The sequence below is a fragment of the Metopolophium dirhodum genome, chromosome 3 (assembly GCF_019925205.1).
Source record: "Metopolophium dirhodum isolate CAU chromosome 3, ASM1992520v1, whole genome shotgun sequence".
Classification (NCBI taxonomy): Eukaryota; Metazoa; Arthropoda; class Insecta; order Hemiptera; family Aphididae; genus Metopolophium; species Metopolophium dirhodum.
In genome coordinates this window covers 6,329,807-6,339,755 of record NC_083562.1, presented here as the reverse complement: position 1 = coordinate 6,339,755, position 9,949 = coordinate 6,329,807, and positions in this window count along the sequence as shown.

The following is a 9,949-nucleotide window of genomic DNA, read 5'->3' as shown; positions in this document are numbered from 1 at the left end:
TTAATGGTTTCTTTGAAAACTGCCTCTAATCGTTCATTCATCATACCTACGTGCGGTCGTTATGATATGAGTGCGAACATGATGCAAAGAACGAAAATGACAAACTTGGCTATTTTTGTTTTTGTTGTTTTTGTATTGTTTGACGATACGCATATTATGCTTTGGAAATTATATTACCGACGCAAAAATAACACCGTTATGTTGCGAAAAATATGCTAATATTTTCATCGTTTAGATTTTAATTTTCCATTGTATAACTATAATACGATTGCTGCTAATCGCGTATGACAGGAAATTCTTTTCTCCATTAGGCGTATTTAGAATTATTAACATCATAACATATAAGATATGATTTTTATCAATCGTCAAAGACACGAGGCGAGCAGTAACATACGAATTAATATGACATAACTTTTTAATGGCTCGAGTTAAAAATATGAATGCTACATAATTATAAAGTTAGAAAGTTCCGCGTTATGTACGCCGTGGCGTTCTATGCATTACAATTAAAAGTAAAATGTTTCATTATAATTTACAACTGATACAGTATATTATATTATGGTTATTAATTATTGATATGTCGATATCGATACATTTTTCATAGGCCCTTTTTTTTTGTTTGAAATATAAAAAATATTTAATGATAGGTACTGCAATTATAATAATACGCTTTGCACACAGTTTTCTGTCCATCAAATAGTATAGAGTCGCGTAATTTTTTGTGTCTCCGTTACAATCTCGTTAAAATAATATGCCGATTGACTTGAGTGCTCACTGCTCAAGTTTAAAGGGACGTCGAGTAATTGCATCACAATGTTTTCGATGTAATATAATATATTATAAGATCTATTATAATTTACATATATTATGCGAATGTGTACCAGCCTACGTCAACTCAAATTGTGTGTACGTACCTATATACGTAATTTTTTTACACAATAAACTTTAAATTGAATTACTCTATTGCAACGAGGTTTTTCAATAATTAAAATTTTCAAGTTATCGTATCTACCTACATGCAGAGTTATAATTTCCGGGTAAATACATTATATCAATGACTAAATCCATAACGATCGTGGAATAATATTTACAATATAGTACCTATACATTAGTTAGTACAAATGATCATTTTAAAATAATCAATAGACACGATAAATGCGGTTTATCGTTAAAATCTTATACGGTAATACGAGCATTTCGTCGTGAAACATAATATAATACATAATATTAATATATAATACTTGTATTATGTATTATTATAGGTTATTTGCGAAAAAAAAACTTTTTACATTCGGTTTACGGTGTACCTATATCACTTGACGTCTCGACCTAACCTAGTATGCTGTTCGTGCACTGCACAATATTATAATATTGAATAAACTATAATAATAGTATATGTACGCCTATATGTATTGAGACTACTGAATATAGCAAGTAAAATGAGAAACGAATATCGATAATATTGCTAGATGGATAAGTTTCGTTTCTTCTCTTTTGTCGGTCATTATATTATATTAGACTTTACGGCTATACTGCAGGTGCAGGGTATGCTATTATATCAGTGCTCGAAAATCCCCTTTGAAAAAGTTGAAAATCGTACGAAATCATTGGAACGCGTTTCTTCCGACCACTGATATAATATATTGTACATAAATATTATGCAAACTGCAGGAGCTGTGCAATCACGACCCCCTTTAGAGTTGGTCAGCTCTTCGAAATGGGCGCGCCGGGATAGTGCGAGAAAATTTTGCAATCCATTCAGGGATTCAGAGCTCTACCACAGTGCTGCAGGTGCAATTCTAACTGTGCAAGTGCCGAGCAAATTCAGTCTCCAGAAGACCATCGGTGAAATTTAAAATTTAACATCAGGACTAAAGGAATAACGATTAAACGAGTGGTGTATTAATATTTTAGTAGAATATAATATATAATTTTCTTAATAATAAGGTTTGTTGGAAACAAGTGCAGTCTGCTTGCATTTTTTGCAGTCTTGGAGTGATTTTTTTCAAAAATTAGGAAAGTGACCTCTTAATGGTAATGATTAAAATTCGACAATATAATATTATACTACCCATTCAAATATAATATAATGGAACAAACGTGCGGTACCTTTTTTAAATGACCCAAATGAGAATGAAAAAAAAAATCATCATTGTTGAAACGAATAGCTATTTAATATTTATCTATATATTATACGTATTTACGTATGATGAGCAACACCATTAGAAACGTTGCGCGAAGAAGAAGGAGAAGGAGGTCGATCTCTGACACAGCCACCCTCGTCTACCTATAATTGATTCAATAATTAGGCGTTGGCGTCGGCGATGATATAAATTGTGTAAAATCGTAATTATTCATAAGCAAATCGCTAGAAAAAAAATACAACCGTCGTTCGGAGGCGGTGCCACTCGAAAACCGTCCTATCAAATTTCGCAAAACGAAAAAACGTCCGACGACGAAAACGGTCCGGAACAATATATTATTATCGTTGCCGCGGCGTGGGACTATGTTAATGACCATATTAATATTATATTAAATACAAAATAGTATACGCTATTTTTTTTTTTTTTTTTTATTACTTTAAAGCCTCAACAACTAAGGTTATTAGCTTACATATTTTAAAATATTACTTATATATACAGGTACAATTTACAATACATTTTATAATATAACAATAAAATTATTCTTGGTATGTGCAATTAACGCAGGGGAAAACATCTAGGAAAACATATGAAATCATATGAGGTTATAAAGTTTGGTTATTTTTAGGAAAGTTAAAATATTAATAGAATTTTCATAATCCGGTCCGAGTGCTTCGTAGAGGTGTTCTGGAATGTTTAAGGAGGTTCTGGTATCTGTAAAATTTCGGCAGTGTAGAAGGACGTGTTTGATAGTTAGAGCTTCTCCGCAGGTTGTGCATTGGGCGGGATCGTCGTGTCTCATGAGAAAGCTGTGTGTAAGCCACGTATGCCCGATTCTGAGTCTATTAATTATGACTTCGTGGCGTCTCTTGGAAGTGAGTGTTGGCCAAGGGTTGATGGAAGGTTTGATTTCGTTTAACTTTGTATGTGATGAAGTCCAACGATGTTTGTTGCAACGTCAGGGACTAGTTTACGCTATTATAATAATGTATAATATAGTCACCGACGACCGTAAACAAATAAACAGTATAATATATAGCTACACAACACGACCGGCTGTGGCGTACACCCTACTCGGGCCCATTTGTCTCCCAATGTATATATGATTGTTATATTATGTTACATATTATTATTGCAAATAACTAGACAGCGTCTGTGTTTTTTACTACCACTAGCACGATCATCATTAGACTCGCGCGCCGGTGCGTTTTCGATTTCGATATAATAATATTTGAATGATAACGTGATTAGGTGCCCATTTAAATGACGCGTGCATACACTACAGAAAACAAATAATAATATACGTAATATTGATCGGTAGGTACATCGGCCCGCGTCTCCGTCGCGACCTTGGAATCCCTCGCGTCATCTGACTCGAAAACTCGTCGAATTAACATAAACGCGAGCGGCGTGTGAAGAAGACGAGAAAAAAAAATCGGTGTGCTCTATCGCTGCTTCCACCCGCCACCGGTCATCGTCGTCGTCGTCGTCGTTAAACCATTGCACATTCTCTTTTTTTTATCCGATTCGTTTTCAAACTAGATTGGTATCATTCGCGTGTTTCAATAACACTCTGTAGCACAATAACAGTATTAATGACAACGTATCGTTGCGTCTATGATCGTGAATCATGACGAATCGCACGTGAACGAAAAAATAATAAAACGCGCGTGTTAGACAATAATAATAACCAATAATAGAGTAAAATATTATAATGGACATTATACGAATCCGGCGGCCGTCTGTAAGGTAGTACACCCGCGAGTATTGTTCGTCGCCATTCGTCGTCGTCGGCTATTATCATAATATTGACGATCGTATTATATTACATATATATATATATTATAATATCATTGTACGAGGTCTCCTCCCGCGACCATGGAGAGAACGCGTAATAATAATAATCGACTATTAAAAGTGTTATTATATAAACGCGTACTTTCGTACATTTTATCGCGGGAACGCACGGCAAAGAGAATAATGACCGTATATACGGTAGACATGTGCATATCGTTCGAAATTAATAATAAATAATTATTATCATACTTTCGACCGACAGACACACAACAACAACCCGTCGGCCGCGGTTGTCGTTCAGACCCGACAAGCGAATATATTTTAATGCTAAATGAGAATATTCCTGTGTGGACGTCCGTCTTAAATAGATGCCGCGGGTAGAGGCGGCACGTCGCATTCGTTTGAAATAATATTTACATATTTTGTTTTCAGCCATTGCGAAAATTATTCACCCATATACAACGTTTCAAGTCGGCGAATCGTTTATTCGATCTCAGATCGATCCGCAAGTTGTTGAGAGATTTTTTTTACCGATATTATACCGCACTAGCAGCCAGATACCTATACGCGACCAACGAATCTGACAGCGTAAGTAATAACTATTCTCTGAGCGTTGGGAAAAATGCACAAGATTCTACTGCACGCTTGCACAATAATAAATCATAGGCGTTAAAGTCACTTCGGTTATCGTGCACAATATTAGTTTAACAATTAGTCAGCTCTAGAACTCAAATCGAAAAATATCTCGCGAGGTGCTGTGCAAAAAAGTAAAAACCAACGTCGCGAATATGAACCTATACTAGCTGATCGCACAGACTTGCTCCAACTCGACACAGACAAAATGTAGGTTCCTATATTATGTTCGTCCGACGAGATAAAAGCTTCCATGTCTATATTACAGCAGTGTTATGCAATTGCATTGGCCGACTCTGCTGTTATTTAATGCGCAAACGGGGATAAGATCGGAAATTTTTTTCCTATATTCATAATTGCACGCTTAAAGTCAGCCGTTCGATCGATAACATAACTACCTACCTACGATGTATGTGTGAATTCACCTGACTTTGATTTAATTTCACTCATCTATACGAAACTCCTTTCGTTTACGTTTACACGACGCGATACATGTTATAGTTATAATATATATGTTACATGTATTATACAACGAATTAAACGAGTTTGTGATTTATAATATTTACCTCATTATTACGCGAACTTAAAAAAATACGAATAATTTACCCGCACGAAAGTAACTAGGTATTTAATTAAATATTTCAAATAAAACATTTTCTCATAGTAGGTACGCGTAAATTGATTTTTATTGCATATAGTTAACCGTACAGACGTACGTGTAAGATGATGAATCATGAATATATTGGTAATATCATTATTTTATAAATTTATAGGTGTTTAATATTATAAGCTTGTTTATTGATTTTTAAGTCTATACACAAAATTAATATTGAACATAATTAATAGCTTTAATTTTGAACATAAATAAAGGACTGACCTCATGTATCATTCGTGTTTATCTGATCAGTGACAGTTGATGAACAGAAGCGGCTATTAAAAAAATAATAACATAATGACTATCACGTCAATTATGTTCTATACATTATGACAGGAACATGAAAAATGATTGAATTTATTTCAACACGGATGACTGTTGACTTACTATACTTACAAGATTATTAACAAACGAGAAAAGACATTCAATATTGCAATTTTCAATCCACGAAGAAGGTTCAGTGGCGATAAAAATTAATTGAATACCTGACATTCGTCCGTGCAACGTAAAATAATATAGTCCATTATGTTGTTGAATTGAAGTCACTTACAAATATTATTATTATGGATCACATTACTTAACATATGACATTTAAAAAAAAAAAAAAAATTCATATTCAAGGTCCAAACTTGTATTATTGGTGTATGAGAAAATATATGATTTATACAGGTTTAAAAAAAAAATCGTGATTACCAATAAAATATTTTATTATACGGTTGAATTTACATTTTGTGACTGCGGTTATCTCAAATTTGCTGCAAAATTTAATGTCAGAGATTATAATATAAATATTCTGTTTTATATTCTGCAGTAATAATTATTATGTATATTGTGTATATCATGAGAAATATATATACATATGTATAACATGGGACAATATTGAATATAATAAGCGTAACCAGCCGAGTTTGAAAAAGTAAAAACCGGTTTGTCTTAATGTACAATATAATATCGTTAAACTTGCCATCATAATATTATAATACACGTTCACTGCTTTAGCCTCGAACATCAAGTGTTCGGCAACAAAAAGGCTGTAATGAAGAGACGTTGTGGATTTTGGCAATTATCCAATATGGTTTATTTAGTACAGCAAAAAAAAAAAAAAAAACTATGTTTAAAATGCAGTAAAATTATTCGAAAATCAAATGACTATGATTTATAAAAAAAATAATGTACATTAATATAAAACACTGATGTAAGAGAATATAATAATATATTAGTATCGTTACACATATACCGCAGCGTTCATATAATAATATGGAAAATAAAGACGCGTTTTTGAGTTGAATAGAGAAATTATTAATATACCGACCACCTCCGCTAATATAATATTATTTATCTGTGTGTGTGTGTCTTTATTTCATAGACGATAGAAACAAATTATAAGTGAAAAAAATTAATTTACATCTTTGCGTTAGTGTTTGTGTTATATATTTTACGTCATTATATTATTAAACAGACTCGTGGGACGGTTTTAAGACCACTTTCACTTTAGTCGCCACGACCTGAATAAAATTGTCGTTTTTTCGCTGCCTTCCTTCTGACCGGTTATGGTACGGACAAATTTGGAATTGTTATTCACTGGAAAAAGAATCACAACTACCTATATAGTGATGTGTATTCGGGGCCGCGGACTTTGTTATGATACATTGTAGACAACACGCGCCGCCGACGCTGAATGAAAATTGGCGGAAAAAATTATGCCCAATGATTATACAGTGTATTATAATAGCAGTGTATAATAACAGCTGGCACGTACCTACAGAAGTTTTTAAACGGGAAAACTAGCAAAGTGCAACTAACCGTGTTTACTGCTGCAGGATGTTATCTATTATTTAATAGAATATAATACGTCGGTGTAATGTAAATTGTATTATTAGAATGGTAGCTTGGCGGTGACCTTGATCATAATTTTGCATAGAACACTATAATTAATAATCCTTGGATTTGTCTCCAACGCTGTCTTGTGAACTGACTTCGGTTTCCTTCCGTGAACCTGAGAGTTTTCTTGTCAGGAAGTATATGATAACAAAAAATAAAATATCGTGCGCTCGTACCTACCTACTTATTGTTATTTTTTGAAATAGAAAAATTTTTATTTTTTTGACCGAGCATTATTATAATAATTGTTCTGCACATTATGTTATATAGAAAATTAGACAATGATTGTTGCAAGACGAGAAATTATGTTTACCTTTAAAAACATAATTACGTTTAACCGTACAAACTACTTACCCACATCAAAGTAATTATGATTCACGAAAATTGTTAAAAACTACTGACTATAGCTGAATATGACTATATTGATACCGATAATTTAATATTTATTAAAATATTACGTAGCCCATAATATGGTATATTAAAAAGGGAATTTTAACTTTCCATAATAAAAATATAATATAAGTAATGAACTAATAAAACATTTATGAAATTAGGTCACTGTACTATTGGTAAATGGTAAACACGATGTTTACATCGCATCACAGTTTGTGTAATCAAATAAACAAATCATATACATTGTTTGTATATTATCAAATATTGACAATTTTTATTTCTTATTTCATAATGGAGTATTCCCAAAAAAACATTCTATAAAACACAAAAAAAAAAATCGGATAACGCGTGTGCCAAAATCATAATGACAATAATATAATCATAATATCATCTTCTGATTTAACGAATCATTATTGTGGTACGTAAGCTAGGCGTTCGCGGTCACGTTTTATTCAATTATGAAAACAACACTAGTGGACAAGTTTTTTTCATTTTTATACAATAATTATACCTATATTTTGTCCGCACTTTGTTTTTTGGTTATGTAAATCGCAGGTTGAAACCTGTATGCATGGTAGTAAACTGTGGTATTTCATAATTATTATATTATGTTATCACTGCGTATGATGCCTATTGCCTATATTTACGATACCTATATACGACGTATTATCCATGCTATATACATGTGTTATTATGATCACCCCCCCCGAAAAAATATTACTTACAAAACGAAACAACAAATTATATAACAATACCTGCGGACAGCAACGATGTCGGAAGTTGCATCGTATATTATAACAATAATAATAATAATAATGTCCGACGCCCGCGAACACGCGATCGACTAAAATCGTCCGTGATAAAGCAACTAATCTTCAATACCGATTTATATTTTCTTGTTTTGTTGTTGTAAAAGTACGATTGTAATGTTTACCGGCTGTATAATGCCGTGGGTATACAGTCGAGATCAACAGAACATAATATTATAATCATCAACACTCGCGGTAGATGCATATTTCACACAAACGGGAATATTAAAACGGTTCCGACTATACCAAAGTTACAAAACGCTAAACATAATGAGTACCTATATTTGAGTGTTAACCTATTAATAAATTTTTGTATGATAAAGCTCGTCGTTTCGAAGGAAAAATAAACGACTTCTTTCAAGACGTAGGTACAGAACAGCTGCGTACACCTATATTGGAGTTGATACTCGGTGATCTAGGTGTAATGATCTACCAATATTTTTTGATTTAGGTGCATTTTTTTTTTTTTTTTGTAATCTAACGAAATATACAAACAATAATCATTGTTCCATATTTATTATTTCGGCACAAGAAGTTACTATATTATAGTCACTAATAATTATACGTTCTGCGCAATAACGGTGTGCACAAAATGTAAATCACGTTAGTGCATTGTGTATGAAATATATTGTACCTACTTTATACGATAGGTACGAACGCTATAGAGTTCACTTATTTCGAGTTATGTTTACTTTACATGAATGCATTACACGCATTACGTGCAATTTAGTATTGTTATAAATCTAGCTGTGTTGAATCGCAAGCAGTTATTTTGAAATATTAACTGGAATAATAGAATTTATTATAAATTGTAGTAGGTACATAATGTTATTGTACAATGTTCAAATGATATAGGTATATGCGGTGTATAAATGAAATTGTTTTCATTTTTATAGTATTCGCACCAAAATAGGAATTAAATAATTTGACAACAACACGGGCAAGCAGATTTACAAAAAAGATGCGCCCACGCTATGAACAAATTTCTCAATCGTTTTTTCCGAACTTCGCTTTCGTCATAGACATATCGTTGTTCGAATGAATAATGATTTATCGTTGGAATAGAAATAGTCGGACAATATATAGACATTGACAGACTTCCACTCAACTCTGGTGACTATCAGAACGTTATGCTCCATTGTTCTTGTTATTAATTATATTATTGTTATTATTAAATATAGTAGATAGGAAACTAAAGTTTTATTGAAAAACAATTGAATACACTGTGTAAAAAATGTATTTATACGGATATGATTTGATCACGAGAAAACGGTGTGGCATATAGATTTTTACAAGTATATACATAGGTAATTTGTTCTATACCTATATTAGTGAGACATGCGAATTTCGAGCTGCCTGCTGCTGCTATATTGCACACTACACAAATAGCGATGTTCGGTTTCTTTTCGTAATTCAATAAAAGGAAAAAATATCAAATGTTATTCTAGAGGTTAACGGTCCGATGATTTATGTAACGTATAAGCTTTCTGTGCTTGAACACAAGGCGCTTGTAATATCAGTGGAGACCTCGCTCTGAATTTTCAAATCCAACAATTACTTACCTATATACACGATCAGTCGTATATTGTTAATGACCCAAGGACTATGGTATATGTGATCTCCTAGAACACCTTTATCAT